General features: G+C 43.8%; 1 protein-coding gene across 1 annotated transcript in view; it reads left to right on the top strand.

The window, feature by feature from the left end:
* Nucleotides 1-18572, top strand: part of TANC2 (tetratricopeptide repeat, ankyrin repeat and coiled-coil containing 2) — a 2475706-nt gene that overhangs the window by 253864 nt on the left and 2203270 nt on the right. Inside the window, exon 3 of the mRNA XM_086923824.1 lies at nt 12257-12311. The gene's annotated coding sequence lies outside the window, so the exon portion shown is untranslated. The remainder of the gene's footprint in view (nt 1-12256; nt 12312-18572) is intronic.

Raw genomic sequence — 18572 nt, 5'->3', positions numbered from 1 at the left:
TGTGAGCTAGGAATGTAATTCAAATTAAAATTAACACTTGCTAAAGCATAAAAAGTCAACATTTTGTAGATGCCGGTGTCTTTTACTCTGCATCATCTTGGAAACTGCTGAACCATTTAGTGAAGATTCTGCAGCAACTATGACGGTATTGTCCAGAAACAACTTTGCCTTTAAAATATTCAAATTAAGACCAGGAGTGCACAACAAGTTAAACTCCGAACAGTCAATAGATTTCATGCTAACAAATTATTAAAAAATGTCAAGAGGAAAGCTGAGCGCTAATAGTTTCTGAACCCATTACGGATTAGGGTAGTTTGCATTAGGGTAGTGTGTATTTCAGAGGCCCCCCGGGTTTGCCTAATGTATGTGTCCTTTTCCCATTCAGCAGACATGTAATGGGTGTGAAAACAGATCCAATACCAGGCACTAACTAAAAAGAGGAACACCATATCACTAACAAGCATTTGCAATGCAATAGGTTCAATTGCATTGCAAATGCTTCAGTTTAAAACTGAGCGCGGCGCCGCTTCAAGGACACTGAGCTTATTTCTTGTTTTTTTTTTTTACATAAACACTGAGCGCAGTGTCCTTGAAGCGGGTGCTGCGCTTAGTGTTAAAGTTTAAACAAACAGAGCGCGGTGTCCTTGAAGTGGACGACACACACGTGCACACAAGCGGCGGAATGCGGCTTTCGGAAAGCGTTGCACACCCAGACATGCCAGTGTGCAGACAAACACATGTGCACGATTAAACAGTGCTAAATGTACAGACGGAATGTAGGATACTGCCAGTCTAACACTGGGAACCCTTAGCTCAACGTGCTATAAAAATTCACAATACCGTAGAAGCGAAGCTGCCAACCTTAGTGCCCCGCCCGGTCGCCTCCGCACTACATTACGTTTAAGTGTTTCTAAAATGTGACACATGTGAAGCAAAACCTTAAATCACTGATTAGCCGATAATGTAAACCTATGCAGCTACAGCAGAAATAAAATGGTGACAAGAGGTTCTTTCGACTGTTACATATAGCATAAGCACCCGACTACTCACGTGTACATTGCACGGCAGAGCAGCGTGAAAACATATCTCCATTCTTCCCTCAATAAAAATCAATATGTGGCCGAGCACTGTCAACAAAGAATAACAAGCGTCCCCCCTTAGTCCAGGACTATACCAAAGTACACAGAAGATGCGATGTGCGAGCATTTTCAACGAACCAGTAATTGTTGAGGGCGACTACTTATCCCTGAGGGTCTTAAGGCGCTGAGAGAGGGGTGTGTGTGTGTGGGTGTGTGTGTGGAAGGGGGTCTATTCATGTCCGACTCAGCATATTGGATTAATCACCATTAATACATTTTTCGAGTGGCTATAACATTGGGCCGCCTACTATATCATTATGTTCGCTGCAAATCATGTATTTACAGTATTCTTATTGTATAACAATATGTGTGCTTAGAAATATTTGTTCACCCCATATATTATATTGACCTTAATGCTTGGAATGTATGATGGGAACTCGTAGCAATAACGTGCAATAAATAATTATGAGGTTGTGCTCCAAAAACGTTTTGTAAAATGAGGGTAAAGATGTGTATTATTCTAGGTTTGTGGTTTAAACAAATAATTGGCGACTTGAGTTGGATTGTAAAGCTTACTTCGTGATGTGAAAAGAGGACATTAACTCATTTTAGGGGATTGAATGTTTTGAAAGTGTTGACACGGAGTGTCTCTGTAATTTAGCTGGATTTTATTTTATCAAGGACATCGCTGTCAGATGGCAGTGGTGCCTAACACAATAGGCTGTTATTGTGGTGTGAGCTGACGTTGAAAGGCAGAGCGGAAAGCCTACCTTGCTGGCGTAACTTCTTTGAAGAATGCAGTGGGTACAAACACCTGGTGAGTCTGTCGACCAAGCCGAGGTGAGCCCGCCGCCCTGCTCTGCTAGGGAGTTGTAAACTAAGGCTGTGCCTGATTCTGCCCCAGCCTTCCTCTCCTTGAAGGGCTCAATCCACCAGTCGGCGCCGATGTAACTTGTACGCCCGTCGGCCTGTGCTACCTGCAAAGTGGAAATAAAACGTTTCTCCGCCTCCGTTTCCCACCCTTCTCAGCTGTATGGACGCAGTCCAGGCATGTGGAGGGCCTTAGCCGAGTGGGCTTTTTGTTCTCACGTCTCCCAACAATAGCTGCACCTGCAAAGGCCCTTACTTGACTTTGGCAGTGGTGAGTGAGGAGACACGCACGTGAAGGGAGCGAGCGCGTGACAGCGCCGCGGCGGAGACACCGTCGCCGTGAGTGTGCACATCGGCAGCTCCGAGACTAAATTGGAGAGTGACTCACGCGCGCTACCAAACCCCATGCGCGCGTGGCCAGCTCTTGTCTCTCCCTCTCCCATTGACGATGCTGCGCGCGTGGCCAGCTCTTGTCTCCATTCGTTGTCGGCTGAGCCGACGACTATAGTTCTCGGCGAGAACGCGCTTCGCGCGCTTCTAGCCGAGACCTAACCAGTGTTACAGAAACACTCGTGGCTATAGATGGAAGCAAGGTTTTGGTTGACTGCTCTTAAAATGTACACCAGTGTACCCTTCCCAATCCGTACAGGGTGCGCGCAGCCAATTACACTGTTTCCGTGAGCTTTAAAGACTTTATAAATTGAGCAAAGAGTCCAGAGCTTTGTAAAATGCCGGAAAATAAAACAAAGCAATCACAATATAAAAAGCGCTGGCCTAGGGGCACTGCAACATAAGCATTGGCAGTTTGAGCTCCAAAACAACTTCACCAACACGTGTACACAGTTTGTACGAGCACTGTTCAATAAATTAACCGCCCAAAATACACTGTAAAAGACTGACTTTTTATAATAGCCCCTGCACCACTATAGCTAGAAATTAAGCACTAAAAAGCAAATGTAACAAAGCCATTATTTAGGTGTAGTTTCAGACGATATTGTAACAATATTTTAATTTTAATTAAAGACACATTATGTATACTTTATGTGCTCTCTGTAACATAAACTAACAAAGGGAATATAATCCAGGAAGCTGAAAACATTGTGTTAAACTGTCATATACTGTGAACCCATCACTTTATATTTCCTGACGAAATAACTACTTATTCAAAAAATTGCAAACGTGTAGAAAAATATAAGCTGTTTTGTGTTTCCAAAAAGTATATGTTTTATGCAATACACTTTAAACTATTCAAACAAAACAATTTGCGTACGCTTATTTTGTAACTGGGCAAACATGCACTGACCATAAACTGCATTCCAAAAGTCTTTGGGTGCATTTCTTGTTCCCCTTACTATATCTCTTACATAGCGATTGCTTATGCAATAGCTAGGCTGGACCTAAAAAGGACATCAGCTGCACCAAAACTGTTATGCGCTCTCCCACTGTTCAGTGTCACACCAACAAGATTAACAAGCATTGACAAAGACAATGGGTCGTGCCTATGAGAGCTATTGGCTTTGGAAATGTCTGTATAGCGGTGTGGATGCTTTGCAGTGTAGCTTAAGCTAATTTTAAAAAAGCATTATGATGCAGTCAGGGCTACTGCACTTTGTTTTTTAAATTGTATTAGCGCTGGAAACATCATAGTCCTTTAAAAAATATATATTTTTAGGCATGCTGAACAGCAAGTCTACAGATCATTGCCAAGGTCTGCAATGCCTATGCTTTACAGCAGGAACAACAGGTAATTGTAGAACCAGCGAGACCTATTGGCTTTGCCAGTGCTTATTAAGTCTCAGCACAACACCCCTGTGATTCTGAGCAAATCTGTTTATCTCCCCATGCGTGCAAAAAAATAAGGAAATCGATTGCGCCCATGTCGTAGTGAAAATACGATGTGAAGCAGATAACATCTGTTGTCAGAATAAAAGCAGATCATATCTGTAGTCACAATAAACATCCATTTCAAAGGCGAAAAGGGCTTTTTTAGTTAAACATAGCTATAAATGACAAGAGGTTGAACAAGGATGAGCGGAAAAAATCACAGTAGTACTTCAATTACAGCTGAATCAGTGAAAGGAAAGCAAAGAGGCTAAAGCAATTAATACTTCGTCCATGTTTTTGCCGTAAGAAGAGAAAGTGAAGCCAGTAGTTGCTGTCCAACTAGAAGTCAACAAAAAAGATTGACAGTAAAGCCAATGAATGTTAAGCAGTGGGTAGTCTGCAAACCCCTTATTATACACAGTATCTACAGCAAGCGAGAGCGCATGCAATGCATTTGCTATCGCAAGCGAGACCTAAAAATGTGCAGATATTTCTGATCTGCAGTCTTGTCTTTGGGGATGCTAAATATTATAATGTCGTCGTAGTGGTTATAGTACCGGACACTTGTCTAATGCAACATACAGGTGCATACTCCCTTAAACTTTGTTCCTTCAGTCACTCATCTATCCGCACCAGCTTTTCTTTTATCTAAGATAATTACTCCTTCACTAACTGATTGATATGAAAGTGTTTGCTAAACCGTTCTTGTATTAGAAGTGCAGTCTTGGCTTCCTTTATAATTGTCTCTAGTGTTGATCCTTTATCCTCAGGCACACCATATACTGGCAGGAAAATTCCAGTTTAGAGAGGCCTCAATCTCAGAAATATCCACAAACATTAGTTCATTTTTAATCTTAGAGGTCCTGAATCATCTTTGTAGTCTACAGTGAAAAGCTAAAGGCAAAAAAATGAATCCTATTCTCTGCCTTCTTTCAGTAAGCGTTATCATAATTCCATCCTTTTAGTTTAGATTTTTGCAAGTTATAAGTGCTCTAATGCGAGGTTCCTATCACATGCTTGCACTTGATTGATTTACTGTGATTTCTTTATCAGTAGTTATTATTGGAATTTTCCTTGGTACTTTATTGTATTTTTATCATGATGGATTTTTCAATTATGCATGTTTACTTTTCTATTATTAATGTGTTGCTCTATCTTTTATTGTTTTAAGAAACTAAAACCGAAGAACATTTAAGAATGAAAGAATGGCTAGTTAAATGATGAAAAAAGGTATGCCATCATGATAGTCTCACAATCACGTTCTTGAGCCTTCTACTACTTTGTTTTACTAAAATATGGAAAACTAAGGGGGATTCTCGTTGGGTAAAAGAATGGACATGTTCTTTTTTTAGGTTGAGCCTACGCTGCGCTTAGGCTGTCTCTTCAAGACATTTTGTATACACTTTGTAGGCTTACAGCCCTCCCATAGGCTTCCCATTTGCTGGCTCCGTTGTCATTCTCCTAGTCTTTCATCCCATTTGTTCATGGCATACTTTTGTCATGTCATGCCTCTTCCAGTGTTTATCCCTCCCCATCAGCAGGCACTAAGTACAATATCAATCCATTAGTTACCAGTTAAGCATCTCTTATGGAACTACTTTTTTTGTTTGGTTTGACCTCTATATGCGAGCACTGGTGGTTTCAGTTGCTCGGAGCTCCAGCTACCCTGTTAATCTTGCACTCCTTTCTTTTATCAGCACAGCACCCACTTTCATGTTTTACCATTGCGGCCACTTCAGGAGTCTGTGCTCCTTTTATTCTATCAGCATAGTGCCCGTTTTACACCTCTGCGCTTCATGTTTCAGCTTGGCGGCCGCACCTGGAGGCCACGCACTTAACTTTTACCTGCACGTCCGCTTTCATGATGCCTGCTTGTTTTTACGTGTTATGTTTCTTTCGAATTCTCTTAGTCGTGCTAATGAGGCAATATACAGTTCTGTTATTCCACATCCTTCAAGTTCTGTTAGCAGGCATCCTTTGGCAAACATGTTCATTCCCCTATAGCAAGGACCCTTCACTGCTGCTCCAAGGATGAGTTCAGTGGGCGAATAACAAGTGTGCAGTAACTGCTTTTGAACAACCACCTCCCTCACTGCTCCTCTGGTGCTGCCAGCTAGGCCTGTGTTCACCAAGACACATTTAGAGAGAAATCTGGTGAGAAGCAGATATTGCCATATGGTTTCAATGCGTCTAAAAAGTTTAATTCACGTTGACTCCTACGCTTTTTAGGAATTTCCCACTTCTCATTGGCATTTATCGCTAACCTCAGAGAATTCAATGCAATCTCTAACTGTAAATCTTTTTTTTTTGTTAATATGCCATATATAATACAGGACGGCAAGATCTATTCATGTGCAAGAGAAGGCACAATTGCACTAGTGAGGTCATGTTGATTGCATCATGTTCTTGTATTTGTCTCCCATAAGGTGGTTTCTTTGATAAAAATGTGCATGGTGGAAAAGGGACGGCTTTAGCTGGAATACCACACTAAGTAGTGTCACTAGACGTTTGTTTTGCATTCAAGTATAGTGCAAATCTGACCTGAAGGTATTGGAGACCTTTACATGAGCATCAGTTGTCTCAAGGACAAGTATGAGTGCTTATGTTTCAGGGTGAAATTGCTTATCACCTGTAGCCCTATATAGAATTCACTCTTTGATTGAAAACTTTAAGAATTGTACTAGTGCATTGCTTCACATAGTCAAGTGTTCTTTAACATGATACAGTGTATGTGATAACTCAATCTGACTTTATTATTGACAGTTCGGATACGCCTTTTTTTGAGAAGTGGGTAATAGTCTTCCCCATAACATGACTAAAAGCTTAATTTAAGGACATGAGGAAACCCTTAACGTATTCAGGTTGTTAACATATAAGACATATTATCTCAACATGATTTTTTCACAGTGTAAACATACACAAAATCTTAATCTTTTATGCTTTGTAATTTTTCCTGAGGATTTTAGTTTATTTAATAGCTGGATGGTCTCTGCTCCATAGTGACTTTTTTGTTCTCAACTTCTAGCCTAGCCTCATAGGATATTACTGTGAATTCTCCTCCTATCACACTTATAAGATTGTTAGTTGAAACACATGTTGTTGCTTTTGAATAGGAAGGGCTCTTCTTGTCTAGGCAAAATGAATTCCCATGAGGATGCCTCCTACCTTAGCATCGTATATTGATGAGGGTATTTCTTCAAAGATATGGGGATTTTGAAGTCCATTGAATGGCTATTGCCCAAATGTGGAGGAACACATTGATTAAGCTGCCATCTTCCCAGTAATATAACAACAAGGAGAGAGGTAGGGAGAATCAGAGACACTCTCTTGAACCCCAGTTAAGTATCAAACAACAAAAGAAGAGAGGTCTTGTCAAGCACAAAGCTACCAAAAATATGGAGCAAAGAGATAAGAGGGTAATTTTGATCACAGTCACTCTATTTGAGTAGGAAAGCCCTCACACACCGACCTGGTCAGTGTCATGCTTCATCATCGGGCCCCACCGAAGAGACCGAGTGTCTCTTCGGTGTGCTGCGACGCCAGAAAGACTGCGGAGCTGGTCGTGTGGGGAGGACGTGTTGTGGAAATTGTAAAATTAAAAGTGACTAACAGGGTATCAAAAAAACTTTTAATGAGTGATCCCTAAGACACGTGTAAGTGGTATATGTGTCTGAATTTAAGGGCCAAGGTTATTAGGATTTTGATTAAATTCAGCTAAATACCACGAGTTTTAAAATTAATCAGTCAACATGTTTCTGCCTTACTTGTGGTATATATTCACCATGGCATTCTTCAGGACTATACCCCGGCGGTATGGACACTCTAATAGTCCACCCTGACCTGGGGACGTGAAAGTGAAAAAGGAAAAGTGAAAAAAGTGCTTAAAAATTAGAAGAGCAATTGCTCATTCCAAAAAAGCCCCAAAGTCAGGGGTGTATCAGCACCTGTAAGAGAAAATACACAGACAAACAGATATGGACATACATACGATTAGTATATGTCAGCATAGACTTATCATAGTGCTCCTAAGATGGTGGCAAACCTTTGTGTGCACACAATAACTGATATCTTATGCACCATCCAAGTAGCCCTTGGGGATATTGTACATGCTAAGAGGTGGAGTGCTAAAGGTGGTTAAAAACTACTATTGTAGTGAGGGAGATAAAAACACGATGTGAATTCTCCATGAGGAGGGATCAATTTGACCAAATGGTCGGTGTCCCCCCTAAGATGGTAAGTATGGAGAGCATCTCACTTTTAAAACAGGGCGCTACTAGCACCATGGGTCTCGGGAGGAGGATTGGAGCGCGCTTGGCACATCCTAGGAAAAGAAGGAGTTAACTGTCAGCACAACCCATACAGGCACACAGGTACTTAGCTTATGGCGATCGTGATAGACGCTCCGCGGGGGATGCAGACTCACGCCCTCAGCGCTCACAATCTGCTTGTCAACCTGCAAGATTCCTCTGAACCGGACCCCGACGATGGAGAGCGGGGCCGGTAAATGGGTTTAAGAGCGCTTTGTTTTCATTTGCGCGCTCGATTCCGGGTTGGGCGTGTCTCGCTCAGAGAGAGGTTTGGAGCGCACACGCCCACTCGTGCGGAGCGCGCCTCGAACCAAAACGAGGCTTGGAATAGAGAGCCTATCACTGCGCTATGCCTGAAAGAGGATTAGGCACGCTGGTGGTTGTTAAGGCAACCGAGGGTGCTCGTTGCTTGTTGAGAAATCAAAATCTTTGAATGGGCGAATTCCCTCACTCTAGGGATATAGGCACTGCTTAACATTGAGTGGGTAAATAGATAGTATCAGAGTAGAAGGGCGAATTCCCTAATTCTAGGAATATAGGCACTGTTAACATTAAGTGGGTAAATAGATAATGTCAGAGCAGAAATGCACATACTGTCGGGAAATTGCATTTTTAGACAGACAAAAATCAATCTTTTGGCGTGATGTTAAAAAATGCGCAGAGTGTGGAAAGGCACCTCGTATTTGGTATTTAGGTGATATGTTTTATTCAGATCGCTTTTGTGTCACGTTATCAGCTATCGTTTCAGACACGTGAAGTTTATGGGGTTCATGATAGGACTGTATTCCAGGGGATATCGTCGTTAAGGCCATTGGTATTTGTCCCCAGACGGTATACCCAGCGCTGTTCTTTTTCGAACAGTCTATTTTGTACGTTCCTTGTGCCATCTATAGCTTCAATAACAGTCCACCTCATGTCATTGGTGGTATGATTTTTGTCTAAGAAATGACGACTCAACTTCGTTGTTACTTTCTTGCACCTTATGTTACTCCGGTGTTCGCAGATCCGTTGTTTCACTTTTCTAGTGGTCATACCCACGTACCGGAGGTGGCAGGGACACGTGATCAAATAGATCACATTAATTGAGTTGCAATTGGGGGGGCCCGATGATGAAGCATGACACTGACCAGGTCGGTGTGTGAGGGCTTTCCTACTCAAATAGAGTGACTGTGATCAAAATTACCCTCTTATCTCTTTGCTCCATATTTTTGGTAGCTTTGATCTTCCCAGTAATACCAGCCCAATGAGATTGACATTTTTGCATTACCATATATTCTCCGATTCATTAGTACCTATAAGTAAGTTGTCATCTCTAGAAACCTTAAAGTAAATGCAAGTTTCCCTGCCTGTCACTGTTGAAGACATCTGTCCAAGGAAAAATGTTGTCTGACCCTTTCAATCAGTCTCTCCCATGTGTAATTCAGGATGCCACTTTTAGGTCGCAGTTCTGTCTGGTTTGCTAAAGAGTATGAGCACATTGCAGACTGCCCACTGCTTTGCACACATTACTATACAAACGTATTTTGGTTTGTGCCACAATGTACTTTAACACTGAAGCTGATGTTGTTTTCACGTTCTGTTCTTTCCTGGGATTTAGTCTGCAAACTATAGACAAGGTCGAACAACAATGCCATGTGTTGTCTTGTTCTGGTCAGGCCTCAGCACCTAGACAAAATGTACAAATGCAGCTGTTGCTTGGAAACATGTACTTCTACCATATAGGTATGCATGAATAGGTAACAGCACACTTGGAGAGGTATCTTTCCAGGGAAGAGAACGTGACAGCTCCTGAGATGTAGAACTTTCATCTGTGCATGCTAAGGTATGGGGTCTGCTGCCAACACCCACAGATCTTCTGATATGTAATCACTCTGCTTCTGTAGAAGGGCAGGGGGTTAGACTACCCTGTCTTATATAATGACGGCTCCTTTTATGATTTATGGACTACTTACTATGCTGACCGTATTTGTGTTAAGCATTTATTACTCATTGTGGCACGTACACTGCATACCAGAGCACGATATTTCAAATAAACATTTAAACTTTTCTTGTGTCTCTGTCCGATCATATTGTGGACTAGTACAAGTGTGAGACCAAAAGGGTGTGTCCTGCAACCGCGATTCCTGAAAGGGTCAGGAGTGTTTTGTTCTGGGGTGTCTAATCACGTGTTCCTCTGTGAGTGAGTAGGAGGGCAAGTGAGACGCTATAGCTAGTCAGTCCTGTGCTCATGGGTACTCAGGTGGTAGGATTACTCAGTCTCTGCCTACTAAGGTCCTATGATCCCAAGCCTACATAGTTCTGTGACTCAGCAGAATCCCTGCAACAGGGGGCATTCAGAAAGTTGACCCAGGATGCCTGTTACTTACTATTGACTTTGTAATTTGTAACTCACTTTTTCTGGCTTTCTCGTTGCTGGCTTTTCTTGTTTTAGGCTGTTCAGCTCGAGCTTGGCCATCCTGTTGCCCAAATACTGTTTACTGCATTCTTCCACAAACCTGCTTTCTGTAGACAGGCCTTTAAATCTTGTTATCTTGTCACATTTGCTGTACATTCATAGACAGAGGTCAGATGTCAGGCAATGGCTTCAAGGGAGCTTGGTGTTTATTTTTCTTTCTCTGACCTTAGAGTGAGAAGCTTTATGGTGGGGCCTGCAAGAGGAAGGCTGTACGCTGTTATTTTTTTCTGGCATACAACAGATTGCAAATGTCTGTAAATGAATTGTGCTGACGATCAAATCAATGCATTGGCTAATGACATTTCCACTTATTATTGTTTGCGCAATATATACTTTTATCAGTAAAACTGTATGTATTTGCAAAAGTAATGGTCATTTCAGTTGAAGATGTGTTGTCTGTAAGGGCAGGTCGCTACCATACCATGCATTCTCTGTTACCCCACTCCACTCTACACCACTCCACACCACGATATTCTACTCTACACCACTCTAGACCACTCCACTCTGTACCACTGTACCCTACCGCACACTACTCTACTATGCACCACTGCACTCTTCGACACTGAAAAGTACGCCACTCCACTGTGCACCACTCCACTCTATGCTAGCCTACACTGCAACACTGCACTCTACTCCAGTGCACTCTACTCAGTAGCACTCCACTGTATGTTAGTGACACTGCACTCTATGCCGCTGCACTATACCCTACACTACTCAACTCCACTCTGTTCCACTCCACTCGTGCCACTCCACTCTGTGCCACTTCACACCTCTGCCACTTCACACCTCTGCACTCTACACTTCTCCACACCACTTTACTGTCGCCACTCTACACGACTCCACTCTGTGCCGCTTCAAGCTACACCACTCTACTCCACTCTTTGCCATTGCACTCTAAACCACTGCAGTCTACTCTGCACCGCTTTTCTCTATGCCACGCACGCTCTTCTACTCTACGTCACTGCACTCTTCGCCACTGCACTCAATGCCAATCTACTCTGCACCACGGTACTTTACGCCAATTCACTCGACACTCCACAATACTCCACACTGATGCTCTAGTCCATTAATCTCTGCTCCATTGATACTACTACATGTAATGCCACTGCACTCTACAGCACTACAGTCCACTCTATGCCATTCTATCACTCAACTCCATCTATGCCACTCCATGCCGCTTTGCACCACTCTATTCTATGACACACCACTCCACTGCAATATATGCCACTCCACTCTGACAATCTACTCTGCTCTACGCCACTCTACAACACTCTGCTCTACACAAATCCCTCTATGCGACTTCACAGTACTCTACACCACTCCCCGACGTTCTATGCCACTCCACTCTACAACACTGTACTCAACTCTGATACTATACTCAACTCTATGCCAGTCAACTCTTCGTCCTTCCACTCTGACACTCTACTCCCACCGCATGACTCAACACTTTATGCCACTCCATAACACTCCACCCCACGACATTCCACTCCACGCCACTCCTTTACATCACTAACTTTTAGCAGTGCAGAACAGCAGCCACTCTAGTGTACAACATTGCTAAAACATATTGGTAAAGTCAATAGCTCTTGCTTAGGCAAGCCCTATTGCCTTAGCCAATTCTTATGTTTAGGTGTTTCATGTACTATTAAATGTACAGTTAGCTAACCTATAGCCGCCACCAAATGTTTGGTTCTTACTTTGTGAATACTTTCTCTTGACAGATATTTGTGGTGCATGGAGGGTAGTACTCAAGAAAGCCCATCTGCATATTTCAAGGTAGGGTATCTTATTTTCAACAAAAATGTTTGTCAATTTCTGAGGTAGATTTTGATGTGTTGTGTCTTTTCATGCCGAAGTGACCATGTCTCCGTTTTTATCAGTTTTTACGGTCAATGTAATATTTCTAGCGCATAGTATATACATAGATACTTTCTTGGCACTATATCACTGAATGAGTGTTAGGTTTAGAGGAGACTGGAAAAGTAAGTCTTGAAGTTTTTTCATAACAGAATAGATATTGGATTCGAGGGAAACTAACTGGACACAGCGTTATAGAAAGAACGGACCTGAATATAGAAAATAACCTCATTGGTGCACTACTTGAGAAAGGAAGGACTATTCAGTAGGCCATCATTGTCCAAGCGCATGGTGCACCAAGGTAAGTAATGATAGATCATTTCCTTTTGGGAGGTGTGAACACAGACCTGGTAACCAACACAACAAATGACGCGAAAAGTGCTAGGGAGCCATTACATTGTTCTCAGCAGAGAAGTGACTTGGTATTTTTGTAGCACTAAAAATATGCTTGGCAGCATCTTTGGACCACCTGCAGCTGCACTGCAGAAGCTCAAGTATGAGGCCAGAACAAAGCAGCGATGCTATCAGAATAAGTAGAAGTGGAGATGTTCCTTCAGTTGGCAGTGCTAATGGAAATGAAACACTGCTGGATCATTTATCTTTGAAGCCATGACGAGGACATCGTGATGGTGGAGTCTAGTTTCACACTGAGATTTGTCACTGCATTCAGTGCTGAAGGGCATGTGTCCACGTCCTGGGCTAAAAACTTGAGCCCCAGAACTCCTTGCTGGCACTAAGCCCAGTCAGCTGTGCTCTGGCTGTATCGAGCTTGGCCAATTGCTGCCTGTTCAGTATTGTGCCTCTCACATGGTCTGTTGGGAAGTATCTGGTGTAAAACCAATGCCTCCATCCAGCTGCAGCAGAACCTCGGGGCTATCTGTATTAATATAGAACTCTAAGCATCTGAGTGGATCAGACAGAGCCTTAGAGTATACATCAACACTACTAGGTGATTGTGATCGGGCCTGAGGCACAAGTGAGTGCTCTGCAGATTTTAATATTTTACTCTGACATCATATATATAACCTTAAATAGTATTTGTACATATCAATGTATAAAGCATTTTAAAACAACCCTTCCCGTAAACTACAAAGGCATTGTTTTGGGTGTAAGTGTGAATAGAAGGACTTGCCAAGAAGTGAATATGTGGGATAATTGACAGTCTGCTCACCTTTTCCATTGTTGCTACTCCTTTTAATGCGTTAATTATGGCCTACAATGATGTGCTCGTTTAAGAATATATTCAGTGAGTCACTATCTTCATAATCCATTTAATTATAGGATTCCGAGATGTTCAGGAGCATGGAAATGGACCTTGACACACCTAGGTCTCTAGGAGAGTGTTTGTTAACGTGGGGCCGCTGAACCCCATGGACACCTAATTATAGGGTCCTTCACTGTTTGAAAAAATTAACTAATACTAGAAGAGCAACATTTAAAATTACAATTCGTTTAACGCTCTGTAAATAGGAAGGGCTTTCAAGGTGGAGCTAAAAATGAAGTTGGTATCTTTGGCTTGATCGTGGGAGCAGCGCAAATGCTACAAACGGTATAAATGATTGGTGGACTCAATTGAAGCTCTGGTTTTGCCTGATGAACAGTTCCCTGTCACTCCCGGCAGTGTTGCGGTTTACACAATCTGTGTTTAATCATCATTATGGAAGAGTCACATTTAATTCACCTGAGATTTTGCAATTTCTGACTGCAGCAGTAAGGACAAATTGATATTACACTTCATGAGACAGAATACAAGCTTTGAAAATGAATATTTATTCAAAACTTGGTTTAAAAAGCCATACGCATTTTCAAATATCTCATTGGCTGTTTGTACACTAACACTTGTTTATATTCCACTACAATAAATTCGGCGTGATCAGTGTGCTCACTGAGTTACAGGAGACCTTATAAATAGCTTCCAGCTAGCAGTAAGAAACCTTCCAAGGAGGAAGCAAGTCCTGTTAAATGTAGGTGGCTCTGTTCCAGCTAGTTCATGAACTATACCCGTCGCCGAGAGCAGTAGAAGTTGATAGATTGTCCTCTCTTTTCAACTGTCACAGCTAGCACACTTTCCAGACCAGCACTAACACAGCACATTCCAAATACACTACTGCAATACAGACAGACAAAGTGAAGGAAGCTCAACAAAAATAAAAGGCTCTACACCAGACCAAACTAACAAAACCATGACATATTTATTTATTTATTTATTTATTTCAAAGGTTTTATATAGCGCTGCTGGACCCAAGAGTATCAGAGCGTTTTACAGGGAAGGTAAAACATAATAATAAAAAAGAATTAACAATGTGCAGAGAATTTACAAGGGATATAGCAATGCATTTAGAAGAGCAATGAGAGCAAAGAAACAGAGATAATTAAAGGGGAAGATGAAGGTTTAGAGATCAGGGAGAGAAGGGGGTGTAGTGGAGGGGAGGGAGAATGAACAGGGGAGAGGGTGTGGGGAAGGAGTGGCCAGGGGAAGAGTTAAGAGTGAGCAAGTTCAGAATCAAAAGCATTAGATATCCCAATATTTGTTGCGAAGAAGTACTTTGAGTTCCTTTTTGAAGAGAGGGTAAGAGGGGTTGCCGCGAAGATCTTTGGGGAGAGAGTTCCAAATCGTAGGAGCGTTACCAGAGAATGCCCGGGATTGGGTCTTTTTACATTTAAGTCTGGGAGGGATTAGGGCAAGGGAGTTAGTGCTCCTCAGGGACCTGGAGCACCCTGCTTTCTGTAGTTTGACTGCAAGGTAAGAGGGGGTGTTTTGGTGAAGAGCTTTGTGAGTGATACAGGCAATCTTGTAGGTGGTTCTTCCTTCTATTGGGAGCCAATTGAGATTTTTGAGGACGGGGGATATGTGGTCAAATCTTTTGCAATCAGAGATAGGTCTAGCGGCTAGATTGAGAACAGATTTAATCGGTGCAAGGTGGACTTTAGGGGTGCAGGCAAGTATGGCGTTACCATAGCCAATCCTGGAAAGGACAAGCGATTGGACAACGGTTTTTAAAATCAGCTGGAATAAAAGGTTTGATTTTTTTGATGTGGTGAAGGGTGAAAAGAGCCCTTTTGGCTGCATTTTTAATGTGGGGGATGAGGTTCAGATTCTGGTCGATGCTGATGCCTAGGGATTTAACAGAATTAGAGGTGGAGAGGGAGCAATTAAGTGCTCTGATGTCGTTGATCCAGAGGTGAATGGGAAGGGAATTGTTTTTGGGAGTGAAAAGGATGATTTCAGGTTTTTTTGGATTCAGTTTTAGATGATTCAGATGGAACGATGCTTCAACTCTAGTCAGAGTGTCATTAAGGTGAAGAATGTCATTGTGTGATTTGATCTTGTAGTATAGCTGTGTGTCGTCAGCATAGAGGTGGTAACTGATTTTGGCTTGTTTGAGAATGAGAGTGAGTGGTTCCATGAAAAGATTAAATAGGGTTGGGGAGAGGATGGATCCTTGAGGGACACAGAGTGAGACAGGTTGTGGATTAGAGAGGTAGTGGTTGAGCTTGGTTTGCTGTGATCTGTTTTGGAGGAACGAGATGAACCAATTGAATACAGTGCCTTCAAAGCCAAATCGATTTTTGAGAGTGTTGAGAAGGGTGGGATGGAGGACAGTATCAAAAGCAGCTTAGAGGTCAAGTAGGATTAGTAGTGATGATTCACCTTTGTCTAGGGAGCGATGGATATCATCTGTGATATTTAACATAGCAGTTTCGGTGCTGCATCCCTTTCTAAAACCTGATTGGAAAGTGTCCAGGAGATTAAAGGAGAAGATATGGTTCTCTAATTGGGACAGGACACATTTTTCAAGGGCCTTAGAGAAGAAATGAAGGTTGTAGATAGGGCGTAGTTTGTTAAGGTCATTAGGGTCAGCCGAGGTGTTTTTGAGAATGGGGGAGATTTGGCCAAGCTGAAGCGAGGCAGGGACAACGCCAGAGGAAAAAGAGGAGTTGATAATATTGGTCCAGATAGTGGCAATGATGTATTTAAGTTCTTGAACCAGAGGGGCGGGGAGAGGATCTTTGGTATGGGAAGAAGGTTTAAGTTTGGAAATGATGTTGATAATCGTGGTTACAGAAACTGGACTAAATTCACTCCATGAAGCATTATTTTTAGCAGGGTGGACGTTAGGAGAAGAGTTAGGTTGAGGGAGAGCGGGCATGGATTGAGGGGGGTCGTGAAGTGTGGGAAGGGAGGAGGAGGAGGAGTAGGAGAGTGAGTTAGGAGTGTTGGTGAGTGAGGGGAGGTTGGAGTGAGAAGGAGGGGGAGGAGAATGATAGTTCTATCTTGTTGACTTTGTTCGTGAAGAAGCTGGCAATTTCTTTGCATCTTTCCATAGAGGCTAATATTTTAGGAGGGCCAGAAGACGTTTGTTTTTAGGTCGAGCTGGAGTTGCATCCGATAGGATGCTCCAGTTCGACAACTTTAGTCAGCCGTTGGAACAGGCACGCACGCAGGCACACACAGGCGCGCACATGCACACACACACACACACACACACACGCAGTCACACAGACACACACATACAGGCAAACTCACACGCCCCCCCACCACCCCCTTACCAGGCTCGCACCACTGTGGCCAGCGTGTCCAGGTCTTCCAGCCGGTACTGCGGCGGCTCCTCTGGAAGCGGCAGAGGCGGCTCCTGCAGAGAGGTAGGTGGGCACCAGGCTGCCTCCTCTCCTTGCTGTTTGCCAGTGCAAGGCATGTGTATCTCGCCGGGGGACAGAAGCTCCAAACGTAGACAGCGCACCTACAGCCGGCAGCGGCGCCCAGCTACACACAGAGCGGCGCGGAACTCACAGCCCTGCCCACTCAACAACTAGTAGCCAATACCAAACGCCCTAGGTCTCAGTACAGGCTCTATTGGCTGCGGCACGTTCCCACTCCTCCCAGCCCGGATACCACACTCGCGTTTTGTTTTTTATTTTCATTCGCGGCCGCCAATGCTTGTTTAACATTGTAATAACACTGTGGGGAGGAAGAGAGGCTGGAGCACTCTGAAGCGGACGAAGAAGAAGGAAACACCACTTCCTGGTTGCCAAGAACACAGAACCAGGAAGTCAATCGCGGTCTAGTGGTTGAACAGCGGAAGGGGGAGGAGCCCCGTCGGCCGACGGAACCAGGAAGCATAAAAGTTAGAGGCGTGGAACGGACGGTGTGCCAGGGCGGAGAGGAGGCTGTGGAGCACCCGGAGGAGATCGGAGGAGAGGAGAGCGTGAGAGCGGAGGCGGAGGAGATCGGAAGAGAGGAGAGCGTGAGAGCGGAGGCGGAGGAGATTCGAAGAGAGGAGAGCGCGAGGGCGGAGGCGGCTGCGGAACCCCCGGAGGCAGAGGAGAGTACACTGCGAGTGCTGCTGAGCGACGTTACCAACACTGCTACCATACCCGGTGGGCTGAAGGGAGAAGACGCCACGGGTCCTGCTGCTGTGGTCCGAGAGTCGGGCCACAGCCCAAGGCAAGTGCTGTTGAAAGGGGCGTTCTGGTGGGGTGTTTTGGGAGGTGGGAGGTAGCAAGGTCGGGGAGGCGGGAGGCCCCGCGGTGACCCTTGCACTAAAATCACAACCCCTGTTTCTTTAACTTGGTGAAGGTAGCACTACAAGTATCACTGAGAACCGATCAGTAAAACCCGTTTGTTTTTCCTTTTCCCTGAGGCCACGAGAACCGGGACACCGGACCAAACCGTGACGTTCCCTGCATACAGAAAACGACCCCAAGAAGGAAGGAATACTACAAACACTCATAAACTTGTAACCTTTAATAAATCTTGCTTAACTGTAGACAAACAGTGCTCTGGTCTCAGTCTCTGTCCACCCCTGCCCCTGACAAAGTGGTGTCAGAAGTGGGATAGACAGGTGACGCCATGTCACAGCCCGTGCCTGTCCCGGTGGAGAACATTATAACTCAGTTAGCAGAGGGACAGAGACACCTTCAACTGGTGTTCGAACAACAGCTTCAAACTGCCAAGACAGAAAGGGATGCACTGCAAGAAGCCTTAAAGGATCAAGCCACCCTTCTTACCACCAATCAGCAGGTACAGGATACGGCTATCCTGCGCCTCACAGATGCCATAGCCACTGCTCGCATCCATCCCAATGTGCCCAGTTCGGTGCTACAAAAATTCCAGGACGGGGAGGTCCCGGACTATTTTTTTACTAATTTCGAACGGGTAGCGACAACTGCGTCCTGGCC

This window comes from Lissotriton vulgaris, chromosome 5 (genome assembly GCF_964263255.1).
Source record: "Lissotriton vulgaris chromosome 5, aLisVul1.2, whole genome shotgun sequence".
NCBI classification, from domain to species: Eukaryota; Metazoa; Chordata; class Amphibia; order Caudata; family Salamandridae; genus Lissotriton; species Lissotriton vulgaris.
Note: the sequence above shows the minus strand (reverse complement) of the source record. Positions and strands in the feature narration are given on the sequence as shown.